The sequence below is a fragment of the Sceloporus undulatus genome, chromosome 6, assembly GCF_019175285.1.
Source record: "Sceloporus undulatus isolate JIND9_A2432 ecotype Alabama chromosome 6, SceUnd_v1.1, whole genome shotgun sequence".
Lineage (NCBI taxonomy): Eukaryota > Metazoa > Chordata > Lepidosauria > Squamata > Phrynosomatidae > Sceloporus > Sceloporus undulatus.
The window spans coordinates 83475821-83490750 of record NC_056527.1 but is presented as its reverse complement, the minus strand read 5'-3'; the positions used below and the strand labels follow the sequence as shown (position 1 = coordinate 83490750).

The 14930-nt window shown below is 41.4% G+C and overlaps 1 protein-coding gene across 3 annotated transcripts in view; it reads left to right on the top strand.

The window, feature by feature from the left end:
- Positions 1–14930, top strand: part of GJC1 (gap junction protein gamma 1) — a 108951-nt gene that overhangs the window by 65383 nt on the left and 28638 nt on the right. Inside the window, exon 1 of one of the 3 annotated variants that reach the window (XM_042477436.1) lies at positions 1562–1746. The exons of 1 other annotated variant lie outside the window; for it this stretch is intronic. The gene's annotated coding sequence lies outside the window, so the exon portion shown is untranslated. Of the gene's footprint in view, positions 1–1561; positions 1747–8737; positions 9039–14930 lie in introns of those variants that run through there. One more of the 3 variants, XM_042477437.1, reaches the window with a different exon arrangement.

Genomic DNA, 14930 nt, shown 5'->3' with positions numbered 1-14930 from the left:
TCTATCTGGGTGTAAGGACATTTCTGACTGGTAATCCCTCCGGAGGTTCAACTATACAGGAGTCTCTGGGTCTCTCACCTTGGTGCCTGTTAATTCGGGGTGGGGTGCTGCTTAGGGGGAGAACAACCACCCCCTCCGTTTGTAGGGCCCATGGTTGTGATTCCTTGGCAGGGGTGGGATAAAGCAGTCCCCGAACGTTGCCTGAGGTTCATTTATAAGAACCAGATCTTGCTTGCAAGTGTTGTCCTGCTACTTTGATGAAGAGGATGGAATATGGGTCTTATTACTTAACTCGGTATTTCGTGAATGGATTAATACATGAATGGGAGTGGTTCTTCTTTGCATCAATGGTGAAGGACAAATGAGGATAACAACACAGTGTGCCCACGCCTGCAATGTTTGCTCACATGCTAGCGCTCACATGCTAGCGCTCTCTCGTCGGAATCCATTCAAATCAGATGGGTTTATTTGCATTGCAGAAGTATTCTGATCAGACAGAGGGGGAAATGCCAGGACTTTTGCAATTAGATCCAGAGAGGTTATATCCAAATTGCAACTTGCAACGACTTCCCCGTGTACTTTTGTGCGCATTTTGCTTCTCCATTCAAATGGGGGCGGGGGAAATGTATAATATTAAAGCTCTGGGGTGTTTTAATGGCAGATGCAAATGAAAATTGATCTGATTTATTTTGCAAAAGCAACGAGTTTTGCAACAACAACAAAAACAAATAGTTGGGGAAAGGCAGACACTACTTTGCAAAAAAGATAGTTGTATAAATCTGCTTCAGCATAAAAAGGTGGAGTGAGGGGTAAGGCGGGAATAATCTGGGAGCACCTTTAACTGCATTTTGGCTAATTAGAGAGTTCAGGTGCCAGGGAATCCTGGGAATTGTAATGTATTGTGGCACCAGAACTCTCTCTGACACAGAAGGCTGAATCTCTGACAAAATGACAGTTTCCACAGTTCCCTAGCATTGAGCCAGGACACTCAAAGAGGACTCAAACTGGGTTATTTCTGCAGTGTGTTTTGGACTTGGCTCATACTCTAACTGGAGGACATTTTGTAGAGAGATCTTGTAGCACCTTTGAGACTGAAAGAAAGAAGTTGGCAGCATGAGCTTTCCTAGAATTCAGTCTACTTCCTCAGATGCACTTGCTATTATTATTATTATTATTATTATTATTATTATTATTATTAAGAAGTTGGCAGCATGAGCTTTCCTAGACTTCAGTCTACTTCCTCAGATGGAGGACGTTTTGAAACCCCTCCTGGGTGAAATGTAGGACACGTCCTGGAAAAGGAGGACCTCTGTGGCTACTCTTTCCACTCCTATTTCATGTTTTAAACCAAAGTTTCCACACGCAAACACACGAATAAAGGAGCAGGGTTTCAGTCTTTTGCGCCTTGGGTACACGTGTCTATTATGTGTATATGTGGGAATGGATGGGGAAATGGAGGTTAATTCTGGCAAGGGAGGGAAAAAAGATGCTGCTTTGGGGGCGGGTTTCCAAATGTCCATGCAGTCCCCCTTTAGGAGAGAGGGAGAGAAAAAGAGAGGGAAGGAAGGAAGGGAGGAGAGGAAAGGAAAGGAGGAGGGGAATTCCTTTGGCCGCTGCCTGGAGAAGAGAGGCCAGGGAAAGCGGGCCAGAGAGGGTCCATTATGTCCCTCGGGATGCAGAGACCCCCTTCTTCGACCTCCTGAAGGAAAATGGCCTGAAGGAAGAAGGAGGAGGAGGAGGAGAAGGGTGAGTCCAGGACTCCAGGGACTAGAAAGAGGCGGGAAACCGCCAGGAGGGAGGGAGAGAAAGGGGCTCGTCTCGGAATGAATCATGTTTATGTGGGGTAGAAGTGTGGGCACTGGCAGGGGAGAAGGGGTTTCGTGGGCAGGGATCCATTTTAAGGGCATTCGGTGGGTGGAGGGGGATACTAGGGACAGGGAAGAAGGACCACTGCCTCCTCCTCCTCCTCCTCGCGCGGAGGGGCGGTTTTCTGTCACTCTGGGGGTTTTTTTGAGCGTCGGAGTACTAGGGTTTGGATCCTGGCTCAGCCATAGAAGCCCGCCTTGGGCAGAAGTCACACTCTCTCAGCCTCAGAGGAAAAGGCCATGGCCAACCCCTTTCTGAAGAAACTAGACAATAAAAGCCCATGAGAGGTTCACCTCTGAAGAATCTTACCAGGAGAACCCCAGGATAGATTCATATCTGAAAGAACTTACCAAGAAAACCACATGATAGGTTTACCTATGGAGAAACTTACCAAGAAAACCCTATAGGTTCACTTCTGAAGAAACTTGCCAAGAAAACCTTATAACTTACCAAGAAAGCCCTATAGGTTCTCATCTAAAGAAACTTATCAAGAAAACCCTGTAACTTACCAAGAAAGCCCTATAGGTTCTCATCTAAAGAAACGTATCAAGAAAACCCTATAACTTACCAAGAAAGTCCTATAGGTTCTCATCTAAAGAAACTTATCAAGAAAACCCTATAACTTACCAAGAAAGCCCTATAGGTTCTCATCTAAAGAAACTTATCAAGAAAACCCTATAACTTACCAAGAAAACCTTATAGGTTCTCATCTAAATAAACTTATCAAGAAAACCCTATAACTTACCAAGAAAGCCCTATAGGTTAACATCTGAAGAAACGTAATAGGAAAGCCCTGTAACTTGCCAAGAAAACCCCATGATAGGTTCACCTCTGAAGAAACTTGCCAAGAAAACCCTATAGGTTCACCTCTGAAGAAACTTGCCAAAGCAAACTACAACTCCCAGAATTCCATAGCATTGAGCCAGGGCAGTTAAAGCGGTCTCAAGCTGGATTGTTTCTGCAGTATGGATGAAGCCTTTGAGAAAGGGCCACTTGAGTCGAGTACAAGAGACAGACAGCAGAGGCAGGGTGACCAGAGGTCCTCACCGCAAAGGAGGACAAGGCACTGTCAAATGTAGGACATTGGAGAAAAATGTCGATCATTGCAAAACAAAACCTACAAACCCTAATATAATCCATGCTTTTTAGTCATGCTCAAAGTGGAGGACATTTTGGAATTCCTCTTGGACAGAAGGATAACTTGAGGATAGGAGTTTTTTGGAGTTTGGAATATTTGTATCTACATTCACCCCTCTGTTTTCACGAACTTGGAAATACGCAAGGGGCAAATGGAGAGTGACATAATGGGGTGCGCTTGAGGCACATGTGTGGCAGCACCATTGGTGTTAATATAATAGTGACTCCAATATAAGCCTTGTTTCGTTTTCACAGAGGAATCTGGAACAGATCCCCTGTGAAAATGGAGGGGCGACTGTACATAATTCCATAAAACCTACTGGGTGAGTTTGGTCAAGTCACACACTCTCAGCCTCAGAGGATGGCAATGGCAAACCCCCTCTGAAGAAACTTGCCAAGAAAACCCTGTCATAGGGTTGCCATAACTAAAAAATGACTTGTTGGCACACCGCAACAACAGTGAGATAATGTGGAGGTGGGACCCAAGTCTAAACATGCAATTCATTTATGTTTTGTATACACCTTATAAACATAATATGAAGGTAGTTTTGTACATAATATTTTAATAATGTTGTGCATGAAACTTAGGGGCTGTACAAACCGGCCAAAAGGGCCAGAATCGGGGTGGAGTGGGAGCTTGGCCACTGCACGCTACACGGCCCAACTCCACCCTCAAAGCGGTGTCACACCGCATGCCTGACCAGATGTTTCTTTGGCACAGCGTCTAGAGATGTCCCAAAGAAACGGGAAGAGCCACATGGTGCAACAAAGGCGCCCTTTTTCTGGGCCAAAAAGAAGCAGCGTTTTGCCGCTTGTTGTCCCATGCAGTTGCAGTGGCTCCAATCCGGCACTCAAAGGGGCGATGGCAGGCTGCTCCTTCGGGGTGGTCTGTTTCACCCCAAAATCTGTGTACACTGAAGCATCAGAAAGCAAAGGTGTCACTGTCTTAGCTACCCATGTAGCCAGTTTGGGATCTTGGAATATTTTGGATTTCAGGATTCTGGATAAGGAATATTTACTGTATATACTCATGTATAAGTCTAGAAATTTTGGTCAAAAAATTGACCCCAAAAACCTGAGTTGATTTATCCATGGGTCCATGTAAGTACTGTATCTTAACTCTTATTTAAAAGAAGGAACCATCTGGTGAAAAGCAAGAGTATAATCTGCCTTGGAAGCACTGGCCCCCTCTACTCTCTCATCCATCCAGCCTTAAAACTAAGCACAAAGTCTGCTGGAATTTTGTACGTTCTTTGACATTGTTTTGCTTTGCTTCCTCTTTTAGATCCTTTGCTAGGTTTTACCCTCGACTTGTCCACGGGTCATAGCAAAATCCATAATTTTGGCCCTAAATCTTGCTCTTGACTTATACATGAGGTCAACTTATAGTCAAGTATATTCGGGTAACCTGTATGAGGAAAATACAGTTATTAAGAGCAGGTAGGTTGGACAGAAGGGGTCTTATTGGTGGAAGACGATGAGGACTTGCAGGTATGGATGGATACAAGGTTTACTGAAGACAGTGGGTGACAAGGTGGTGCTTGGAGCTGAATCTAGTGTTTGGGATCTAGAAAAAAGAATGGTCATGGAGGGTGTGATGATGCTTGCTGGAACAGTCTGGGGGTGGTTGTCCCTAAATTTCAGAGTGAGGTCTTGTATACTGGTGGACAACAGGTCCATGTAAGCTCTGTTATTTCTATGTAAAGCCCAGCAGTGGGATGTGAAAAGAACAGCCCTGTCCCATTATATGCTTTCCAGCAACTGCCATTCCTAATTTAAAAAGGACATTAGAGTGAGCCCTTGGCATGCACTGAGGTTTGGTTCCAGGAGCCCCCATACACACCAAAATCAGTGGATGCTGAAGTCCCAGTATATATAATGCCATAATAAAATGGTATCCCTTATATAAAATGGCAGAATCAAGGGTTGCTTTTTGGATTTTTTTTAAAGGTGTGGATGCTGAACCTGTGGATATGGAGGGGCCAACTGTATTTGGAATCTCTTTCCTCTCTGGTTGATACTAAATTCTAATGTCAAACTGTTTCTGTATAGCTTGTGATTTGTGACTTGAAAATTGATGTGTATTGAGATTATTCATAATTTGTTTAGCAGTTATACATAGTTTACATATCTATAGGACTATCACATATCATGAGCTCCACATATGCAACCTCATGGCTTTTACGCAAAAGTAACCAGCCCATAAAAAACATTAAAGTTGAAAATTAGAGGAAAATTTCAAGGATACCTGAATGTGTGATTATGTTAATGGATATAAAAAGAATGTATAGAAGGAATGACATACAGTTGCCCCTCCTTTTTCGTGGGGGATCCGTTTTGGACCCCTCATGAAAACAGAGTTTCGCTTATATTCAAATCCCATTGGCTTGTGTATAGGCGCAGGCACGCACCCCATTCATTTCCTCTCTGTTCCTCGCACATAAGCAAGGGATGAGACTCTTAAGACAGCGAGAATGGAGGGAGGACTGTATAACTTTGCAGAGTTCAAAAATATACAACTGAACTACATTTAGAATTGTCCAGACTGTTGTATGGTTGTGAGAGTCAGATGTTGGAGTTTATCACACGGGAGGAATTTCTCTTAATTTCGAATGAAAAGAAAGTGGGGCCAGAACGCATTCATGTGAATTCGTTAGTTCAGCAAATTTACGTGAATTCAAATTGCGTTTGAACTGACTTCTCATTGCCCCAAAATAGCTTGCCATTGCCCGAAATTGCGTGTGGTAGTCTATCACGCAATAACATGAAACCCCATGATTGCGTTCGGACTGACTTCCCGTTGCCCAACATTGTGTGTGTAGTCTATCACATAATACTGTAACATTAAACCCCATGATTGCATTTGGATTGCCATTGGATTATACTTCCAATTTTCCTTGTCTGATAAACTCCGTTGATGAAAGCTGATAGAAAGAAAATCAATTCATTTTTGATGTGGAACTGGAGAAGAGTTATGTGGATACCGTGGATGGCTAAAAAGATAAACAAATGAGCTCTAGAGCAAGTCAAGCTTAAAATCTCCAGAGAAGCCAAGATAATTTAGGGCCGAATCAGATGATCAAAATAAGCAGGTTTCCAGCTGGCTTTGAGGTGGGGCATTTAGAGGATGCATAATAATAATAATAATAATAATAATAATAATAGTTTATTTGTATTCTGCTTTTTCACAAAGGAATCAAAGTGGATTCCAACAGTTTAATTAAAACATCAAACAATTAAAAATCACAATTTAAAAACCCCAAACCCTCAACCCTTCCCCCAATCAAAAAGAGCGATCAACCCATAAAAAGAGATTAAATATCCAAATTTAAAACTGTCCAATAGGAATACACTAAAATTTCGAGCAGATTAGCACACGAAATGAGGGGGGGGGATGGTGGATGGTATCAATCAATCATTAGATACCTGAAAGCTGACCGGAAAGTGCACCCAAACCATACTATGGAGAGAAAAGCTGGACTAAAAAGGAGCTGGATTTTCCTGCTTCTTCCCAGAAAGTGCACACCTTCACATGTACATATAATGCACTGACTCCAGGGTGGCTCTAAAGGGAGGCTCTTTCCAAACCCTAACCCTAATTGTGCATAAAAACGCCCCATCGCAGGAGCACATTTAGAAGGGACGGAGCTGCCATACCCAAGCAGTGGAGGTGGCAATGGCCAAAAGAGAAACAGTGAAACCTCTCATGGAGATGAGTACGACCTACACAAAACAGACAGTCAAGGGGGGAAGGGGGGCATGATTGTACCTTGACAGCATCTGCATGGGTACCTCTGCTCTGATATTTTGTCCAGAGGAGTGCTTCACATGCGGATGGGTGCAGGTTCACAGAGATGGCCATGCAGTGGAGTGGCAGTCGCTGGTGGTTTGCTCCTGCGAAGGTGCACAGGGATGGTGAAGGAAACAGTTTAAAAAAGTACCCATTGGTGTGGCTTCAAGCTGCGCCATGTGGTCATGACATGTGCACTCCAGCCACTTTGGGAGTAGGCAGTGCGGCTGCTGGGGTTTAAATGCAGCAGAGTTTGCAAGCAAAGTTAGAACTGACTCATTGCACCAGTCCTATCAGAATGTAGCTGTGGTGGTTGGTATTCCTAGGCATATCCCTTTCACTGGTGTATCTCTAAAGACCCCAATGGACATGTCTGCATGCCCCATGCTTGTGAGGAGGGTTGACATACAATGGGAGAGGAACAGCCTCATGACTGTGCTCCTTGGACAATTCCTCATATCCCTAGGCTTGAAACTGTATTGCCTGCACAGCTGTGGAGCAGTCAGAAAAGTCTTGCCACCTATTGATGGAAGTTGGTATTATAGGCTTCAAATACTAATTTAAAATTAAGTAATTAAAAAAAACCCTATCAAGATGCACACCTTATGGGCCCCCTTTATATGCATGCCAAGTTCCAAGTTTCTGTATCTGGCAGACATGGAGGTATGATACTCAACAGATATATATCCTCTTTTATTATTGTATATTTCTTCCAGGCTCCTCAATCTGAAGTTTGCTATTTTCAAAGACATGTTTCAGACTAAGCTAAAAATATTCATCTATAATGACTAGCGCTGCACAGAGGAAAGGAACAGGATTTGTCCACTGTAAATAAGTGTTGCCTAGCTGAAACAGACCAGACACCCTTTAGCTATATTAAATCATTTTTTGTTGTTGTTGCAGTCTTCAGTCCAGTGGTCAACATAATGATTGAATTTGTATGATGGGATTTAAATTTTCTTGTGTTCAGGGAGATGTTTCCAGATGACATCCGTGACTATCTAACCAAGCTCCTTGTGTGTGTGTGCATGTGTATATTTGCCTTCTGTAATAATATTTAATAATAATAATAATAATAATAATTTATATTCCGCTTAATCTTGAGGAATCCAAGCGGATTACAGCAGTAAAACAAGATACAATTAAAAGAAAAAAAGTATTAAAAGTTCCAAGATCCCCATCCCTCCCCCGTTATAAAAAACATAATAAACGCTAAAAAGAAATTAAACCAAAAAAGAGGTTAAAAAACAATGGTGTACAATAACAATTAAAATGAGATAAAATTTCAAGTGGAGACTTGGTAGAGTAAAAGGTAAAGATTGAGAATAATGGGAGGGGGGATTTATGGTGACCCCATGAATTTCATAGGGTTTTCTTAGCCGAGTAAAACTCAGAGGTGGTTTTGCCAGTTCCTTCCTCTGAAATATAGCCTACAGTGCTGGGTCTTTGTTGGTGGTCTCTTCCAAGTACTAACCAGAGCTGACCCTGCTTAGTGTCCAAAATCATATGGGATTTAGACCATAAGCTCCTTGTACTACCAGTCAAAAATGTACTTTTGGTGACTCTTTTTCTCATTAATGGATTTTTTTTCCTCATAAATAGAGGAGAAGAGACAGTGAGAAGAAGTGGGTGGCTTATAAATGGAAGATGTTACTTATTAATAAACATAGTTCTCATCTCATTGGAATTTTTCTCATAAGTTCTCTCATTTGATTCTGTCTGCGATAACTGTCTGGAGCACATTGGAGGGGGATGTTTCCTTTAATTGTAGGGGAGGAGGAAGGAAAAGAAGATGAATGAGAGCTTTTATTACCCAAACTATTTTACTGAAATCATGCATTCATCCAGTAGGGTGGAGATGGCTGCAGAGAGTGGACTTCACATTTCATATTACTGTTAGTCATAAAACACCATGAAAGGAGAACCTCGTGTTCTCTTGCTGAGTGGTTGAGATGCATATAATGTTCATGTACTGTAATGGGGGAGGAGAAAAGGGTTGTGCTAGGTTTCGACAAACAATAGCAGGCTGGGAACGTCTTTCTTCGGCTGTCAGAACTAGTTTTCTCATAAGCAGGGGAAGCAATTGCCCATCCCGGGAATGTGTGCTGTCCTAATGGTGATTTTGCCACCTTTAGACATATTCCCATGTTTGGCATCTTGTTTCATTGTGGTTTTTTGTCCCATATTTCTTGATGCCTCCTTGGGCTGAGTTGGTTTTTCCCCGTCCTGGAAACCGCTGGAAGCGGTAAGTATTTGTGCTATGTGCATGCATTGCCTCTTAAAACAAAAGAAACCTCAATTTATTGGGAAACCTTTTTTCAAAAAGCGAGTTCTGGTTTCAAGAACAAATTAATTTTTAAAAAATAAGGAAAGATATGTAATAATCATTTAGTATAGGAAGTTACTGATTTAAAGATGTATTTTCTTATTTGCTTTTCGCAAGGATCGCAAAATGCTTCTTAAAAACTTTGATGTTTGAAACCAGTGATATCTTTAACTGAATCAAAGTATTTGAAATGGAAACAGAACGTAACTGTTATGGCACATCACTATTTCCTCATGATTTATGACTTTTGAAGAGAAATGAAAAACAGCTTCTGGAAAAAAAAACCTAATGTATTTTACTGTACGAACTTCCACCTTTTGCATCTTTTGGGGGAAAGTATTAGACACTGGTAATACCATCATTAATTGTGAAAGTAACTCTTTTTTAAAATCCTGCTTGAGAATTTTAAACATTCTTGGAGACTGGTTTGCATAAATAATTATGTTTCAAGAAAAGCATAAACTCACAATATCCATTAAAATTGTTAAGGATGTGTATTTGCATCTTAACAGTATGGCATCCAAACTTTGCTCTGAAACCCAAACTGGGCTTTTCTCCAAAGGTCATGTCTCTATTTCTCTCATACTTCTAATTAATCTCTTTGCATTGCATTGCATTGTATTTATATTTACTGCCCATTTCTTTGTTAGTGTGACATAAATGAAGACTATACAATAACAGTGGCAGTTGCCACCTTTGATTCTCCCCACATTTCTTGAAAAGTTAAGATTAAAGCACTGTTACTTTGTTAAAGTAAACAAACAGAAGAACAAAACTTGAAGCAAAAGATTTCATAACCTCGGTTAGCAAGTTTGACTATGCTTCTTGTGATTTAACAGGAATTATAGGAGGGTCTTTCAGCACAAATGTGCATTTACTTTTAATGTACCAGAAATTTGTTTAATGTTCAATATAGAATGTTTAGGCTGCCAGTTGTGTAGACGGCATCTTGGATATTTGGCGGCATGGTTATGTGCTATAGCTATGGTACTGTAGCTTAATTTTCTTGTGTTTCCTATTCCTGTTATATTTGATGCTTGGTTTAAATTGCGCTGTACCTCATGTGTATTTAATTATGCTCAAAATTTTATGCACCATAAAAAAACTCCCACAAAAGGCCCAGTTCCTTTAAATATATATATACTTTTTATGTGCAACATTTGTCTTTGTTGAGTCTAATTCTGCTTTTACCAGTTGAACTTTTAATTTATCAATTTTGTTAACTAGTTTCTAAAAAGTTTTCACTGCCTACTGCCCAATCTGAAGTGCTACCTCGCTTGTTGTCTTTTGGATGTTAACATATCTAGAACATATATGTTATCATATCTAGAACACATTGGAAAGTTATTTGTGCCAACACTTATGAACTCAGCATAGGATTTGAAGACACCATAGTTCCTTCCCAGTGTTAAGACCACTTACGTTAAGAACTTATTCTTAGGCACTTGGGATACCTTGCTATACCGTCAGCATCAGTTTCTGTAATATTTACTAGCATTTTTTTTTACTGGCGTAGTCAAATCATTCTCAGTTAAGACTGATTTTACATACTTTTTGTTAACATACTTGATACAGTGGATCATACGTAACTATACATTTTCATTTGCTTTTCGAACTATTGTTTATCGAAGGAAATTGTCATACAAAGAGAGAGATCCCTATATCCTGTGTGGACATGGTCCGGTGGTGATTTGGTTTAAAGATCTACCTCTGTCTTGATTTCATTGTGTGGCCATGGAAATTCTGTCACTTATAAAATGGGAGTAATTTTGGTGTTGCCAAGAGACCATGTTCTTTGATAACGACTAAATATATGAAAATATGAAAATGTCTGTTTCTTATTTGCTAAGCTAGCTGGAATCTATATTTATTTATTCCTCCTCAGTCTATGCTTTGCCTTTCAGCAGGGCTGTCATCAGACTTGAGAAGACCCATGACAAACTGCTATCTGGTGGACCCCCTGTCTAGTGGGGAATTACACGAAATTTTAAACCATGCTAGTTTGTGAGGTGCCAACCACTACATTGAAAAAGCAAAACAGGAGGTAAAGATGGGCAAGTCCATAAACTCTCCATCAGTACCAGCGGTCCTCTTGGAACGTTTGGTCCCGTGGGAACATCCCAACGCCATGACACAACCAACTTGGTCTTTGACTCACATGAAACCCCCAAAGTAGCTAAAAACAGCATCACAATAAAATCCACAGGAATTGGTTGCACTCTGTGTGGAAATTCCTCTGTGAAAACACTCAAAGAACATAAGTTAGTTTTGTCTGGATACGCACAGGAGAATTTACTTAGTAGAGCAAAGCATAATATTGTCATGACCGATAGCATGGTAGCAATAACCATGTCTAGGGGGAATGCATTTAGGAGTAACTGGGTATTGGGGACATGAGCACAAAGGGCTCCAACTGTCTGCCAGCTGATTTCTAGACACAATTCAAATGTGCTGGTTACAATCTTTAAAGCACTATATAGCTGGAGTCCAGGGTATCTGAAGGACCATATCTCCCTATATTAGTCTGTTTGAGCTCTAAGATTGTCAAAGAAGGACCTTCTCTCTGTCCCAATGCCTTCCTAGGCATGTTTGATATGTACAAGGGACAGGATGTTCTCAGTTGTTGCCTCCAGAATTTGAAACCCCCTCCCTAGGGAGGTTAGGATATTTACTTATATGCTGTCCCACTCCTGCCAAGTGATAACTGCCCTATTCTTACAGGTTTTTAGAGTGGTTGTTTAATGGAAGGGTGTATTTCATATTCTGACTTTTAATGATTTTAAAGGATTTAAATTACATTGTTTAAGTACCTTTTAAATAGTCTGTCTGTCTGTCTGTCTGTCTTCCACTAATGTTCTCTGTGTCTTTAATTTGTACTGGTTTTCATATTCTGCAAGCCACCTTGGTTCCAATAGATATTGGGGAAATATAGGATATATATGAGTAAGGTGATTATGGTGGTGGTAGTGGTGATGGTAGGGATGGTGATTATGATAGTTCCTATCCTGCAGTATCCTCAAACACATGCGCATCAGAAATGATTGCAGATTTAATGTGAAGGTCTGTGTAGATCTCTGTAACTACGTATACTGGAAGGTAATAACAGAGCTCCCTTGACTGGTAACCCTGACTTCTCAAGATTCCTAGTTCATATCTGTGATCCTTTGCGCATGGTTTTAAAGCTCCCTGCAGACCTGTGTGCTCTAGGTGCGAAGCTCTCTGGTGCTGTGAGATACATGAGAGTTTTTGTGGAGTTTCACCTCTGTGTATGTGTGTAGGTTTGTGTGCCCATGTCTTTACCACCAATTTAGCCCTCATTGTGTTGTTAAATGCATGAACAGGGCTAATAATATAATGCAATTTTTTTTTACAGTAGTGACATTAGTTCAGAGGCAAATTGGATATTTTAAAAAATAGAAAATTGTATTTTTAAAATTCAAATTCAATCTAATGTTTTAATGTTTTCAATTATAGTAAGTATGACTTTTTAAAAAAATGAATGGCTTGTTCAGTAGTTATGAGATCATAAACTGGACTGGTAATCTTGCAACTTTTGGGGTTACGTTTATGGTCACTAAGGACAGACAGTGATCTCAAAAACCTACATTTTCAACCAGGTAACACCCTAACTGAAAGGATTTCCGAGGTGCTTCAGACTGAGGCAACAGGAAATGATATTTATAGCATTCCCCTTGTTGTGGCGTGTATTAAGAGAAACAACCATAGTAGGATCCCAATGGATCCCTTCAGGTACTTATTCTCAATGTGCCCTGTGACCAGGAGAGCTCTGCAGGCATAATTTCCCATAACTGCCCTGATCTGCATGCCTCAGAAAATATTCAGTTGGGACGCTACCTGGTTTGGTGCAGAGTGGCATCAATGGACGTAGCTACAGTGATGGGGCTCCACCATTGTAGTTATGTCTGACAATGCAGGATCGTGGCTGAATGTATTTATAGTGATGTTTGAATTCTAAATAAAAATGCATATATATACAATAAGTTAAGGAAGTTTGGAGGGAAACGTTTCCTGCTTCCCTTGCATTCCCTCCCATATTGTTCAGGAGTTCTCTTTCCATCCTCTGTAGAGCTTTCACAGAGCATAGGTGACTGCAGGGGCAAGGAGGGGACAGGAAACCTTACTTCTATGATTTTCCTTAAACTAACATAAAGTCTATATTACGGTATAATGTCTTAAAACTGAATTCATGATCTCACCAAATGTAGTGTGTTAAAAGCCTCTTTTTAGGCAAAAGAAAGATGATTGAAAATGAGGGATCTGAATTTTAATATCCATCTCTTCCCACTCTATGATTCTATAGTGACAATGCAGTCCTATTCTTGACTTGTTAGGCATGGGTAGTATTGAGAATAAGGGGTGAAATAGACCGGCGGAAGCTGCCCCTTCCGAACCGCGATTGAAGCTGCAGAAACTGCATGACATAGCCCCAATCCACCTTGAAGCCCCCCAGAAAAGGAGCGGCAAATAGCCACTTCTTTTTCTGGCAGCAAAAAGCCGTTTTTTCTGCCCATGCTGTGGTCGGAAGCCAGAAGACTTTACGTTAGTTTAAGGAAAATCATAGAAGTAAGCAGCGTGTAAATGACATGGCACCAGAGCGTCATGAAACTACCCCCTTGTAAATGGCTGGGCAGCTTCCGGGCAACTTAGAAGTGTGTGGCGTCTAAATGCCACGCTCCCAAGCCGCCTGGAAGGTGATACAAAGGGACAGTCTGCTTCGCCCGAAAATTTCACAGTGTAGCATGTGCCTAAAATTAGGTGAACATGAAACCTAGAATGTGTGATTGTTGTGATCCCTGGGGGCAATCGGCCCAGTCATTACTGTGATATAACCTAAAAACAATATGTATACTCCCTGTACACCTTGTTTTAAAGGTAAAGGATGTGGAGAAACTGGAGCGTGTCCAAAGGAGGGTGACCAAAATGGGGAAGGGCCTGGAAACCATCCCCTATGAGGAACGTCTTAGGGAGCTGGGGATGTTTAGCCTGGAGAAGAGAAGGTTAAGAGGTGATATGATAGCCCTGTTTAAATACTGAAAGGGATGCCATATTGAGGAGGGAGCAAGCTTGTTTCTGCTGCTTTAGAAAACAGGACCTGGAACAATGGATGAAAGCTACAGGAAAAGAGATTCCACCTTAACGTTAGGAGGAACTTCCTGACAGTAAGGGCTGTTCGACTCCAACTCCACTCGGAGTGTGGTGGAATATCCCACCTTGGAGGTCTTTAAACAGAGGCTGGATGGCCATCTGTCGGGTATGCTTTGATTGTGATTTCCTGCATGGCAGGAGATTGGACTGGGTGGCCCTTGTGGCCTCTTCCAACTCTATGATTCTATTATTCTATGATTAAATTGTGCCCTTTTGTGGATGCCGTTACATGAAATACTGACGGGTTGACAGCAGATTTAGCCATGGGTGGGAGTGGAGTTTGTACCCTTTGGAAGTTTGGGGGGGGGGTGATAGGGTGGTTTCCTCCCCCACCCTGGAATTTCTTCTTGCTGTTACAGTCAGGGAAGTTACTAATCAGTGGAAGGAGCTTTGGGCAGTTCAAGCCAGGATGTAAGTACCAGGAACCAGAATCCTCCTAATTTGGGGAATCAGGTAATCCCAGCCACCAGTCATGTTCCACTTCCTGCTGGTCAGCTTTGAAGCCACCTGTGCTCCCTCATTCTGAATAACAATGCTGAGAAAAGTCACCAGGATGTTTTTCTGCTCTTTCAGACTGTTTCTTCCATTTCTTGCTTCCTTCTGTCTGAAAAACTGACATAAATTAGGCTTACTAACTATATAAAT